Raw genomic sequence first — 2,423 nt, 5'->3', positions numbered from 1 at the left:
ACACAAAACTGTATGAATCGAAACTCATAATCCTTTGCCTTTGTATTAATGATTCAGAAAAAGCCAAGTACATTCAATGCTTACAAATGTTTCTTTCAAGGGTGCAACCCTTAATAACTTGTGGAAGAGAGTTATTTATACAATATTAGAGCTGAGAAAATATCCTAAACTATTTTACAAAAATATATAAATACAAACAAGGAATATAAACTGATAGTTGATCTATCACTATTTTGGTGCTGAGCTGTTGATGACTGTTGCCAGAAAGACTAAGAACTGTTGAACTGGTGACGGATGTTGCCAAAAATACTGAATGTTGTTTGATCTCCCTTTTAGTCAAGTAAATCAGTTAACTCTTCCCAACATTTCATATCTGGGATAGATAACTTAGCTACCCTTCTATAAGCTTCATCAATCTCTGTATATTTAGTAAAAGTGGGTTTTACTGGAAATATATCTTTGATTTCATTTAGAATGTAGAAGGAATCTCTAAGTGAATTCAACTCAACCATTGGTGTTGTTGCACCTCTTTTGTTTGAAACTGAAGCTGCCTTAGTGCCTACCTCTGTAAGCTTTTGAACATAATCTTCAATGGGCATTAATTTGGCATTTATCACAAGCATAGAGGGAAAACCCTTGCTGGTCAAGGGTTCTAACCTACTAAAAAATCTTTGAACTATGACACTAACATTGTTGCATTTTTCCTCCAACTGAAGAATGAGGTTTCTCTTTGTGATGATTTTCTTCACTTCAAGTATGGTTGTTGTCCTATCATTTATACGTAATTCTTCAAGCTCATAGCTATCTTTAGAATTCAAAAACTTGATTAACTCAGTGGCAACTTCTAGCATGTCCTCAATTTCCTTGGAGATAGTTTTAATCAAAGATTATCTTGATATAGGACTAGATATCCTTGACCGATTCAATAATTTCTTCCCATAGAATCTCCTTTGCCAAACCTAGTTTTCCAAGGTAAGATTCTTTGATTTCCTTCTACAAAACTTCAATTTGACTTTTTGTCCTCTGCAACTCGGTTGCATGTGAATTGTTTGCAACTGCCTTCATATGTTTTAATTCTTTCAGTTCATCCTGCAACTTCTTAATTTCAACTGTCTGAATGGACATGTTCTGAACATATTTTGCAAGTTGTCCAGATCCTTCTATTGTACCTATAGTTGGTCTTGTGCCTGAAGTGGAAACTCTGGTTATAGAGACTGGTGCAAGAGGAACTACATCCATTGGAATTTGAGTCCTTTTCACAGCTTCCTCTTTCTCTTTGACCAATTTTTCCATTTGCTCCTCCATCTGTTTTATTTGTAGATTTTGTTCCATGATGAGCTTCATCATGTCAGATTTATGAGTATCTGTTTCTTAAATCTCCTTATTCATTGCGTCCTCAGAAGCTGGCAGTTTGAGATGCTTCCTTAATGCTAAAATCTTAGAATTTTTCTTCCTGACAAGTTCTTTTGCAACATTTATATTTGAGGGATCATATCCCATCTTCAACACCAGATCTTCCAAGGATTCGATATTGGTGTCCTTTGCCATGGAGGAAACATTTTCCAACTTGAGTTACGACCATGTACTGGCCAAGGTGACCTACAACCTTGAAAAACTCATGGCAGTATGAGTTAAAGTGGAAGAAATCATCTAGCTAGTCTCTTTGTGCATCTCAATTTGGTCAATTAGATGTACATATTTGACATTAAACTCAAATGAGGATTGCTTCTAATAATGTGCAGGAGTCCTGGGCTGTGGAATTTGTGCTTGTAAGAAAGCCATTTGCATCTTACCATTCTCAGAGTCAAAGACTGTGTTATCACTCCAAAATTTCTTCGAAGTTGTCAGAAAAAGAAATAATAGAGGTAATCACTAACCACTTTTGGAGATCAGGAACTAGCCTTCCTAATCTCAGAGAGGGCTCTCTCTTTTCTATTTAACTTTGTTTTAGTTAATTAATTTTAGGCTAGTTATGATTGTGCTTGGGTTTTTTATTTGAATTTGGGTGGTGGGATCACTTACTTTGATGAAAAGGGTTGTCTTTTACCATTGGGATATGGGGTCAAATGTCAGACAAACAAGACTAGATTAAGTTCTAAAAATAGTGTCTAGAGGGCAAGATAGAGGAGTTACTACATATCTCAAAGGCTTGATGGTGAAATGATTTCCAATCGGATCCAGGGAACAATTAAGGGTTCCCTAGGCCAGATCATGAAGAGAAGTGAAAGAGGTCAACTGGGATGGGAGAGAAATTAAGGGTTCTCAAACCCGGGTATCAGAGGAAAACATATAAATGACTAACTGTGAAAAACAGAGTGTACTTAAACAAATTCTGAGTGATATTTCTAGTTAATTCATTCAAATTTGGAAAACAATTAAGTTTATGAAACACATAAGAAGGTAACAAAATCAGACAAAGAAGA

The sequence above is a fragment of the Pinus tabuliformis genome, chromosome 3_1, assembly GCF_031772625.1.
Source record: "Pinus tabuliformis cultivar Carrire ecotype Pingquan chromosome 3_1, CPIR1, whole genome shotgun sequence".
In the NCBI taxonomy this organism is placed as follows: Eukaryota; Viridiplantae; Streptophyta; class Pinopsida; order Pinales; family Pinaceae; genus Pinus; species Pinus tabuliformis.
Note: the sequence above shows the minus strand (reverse complement) of the source record.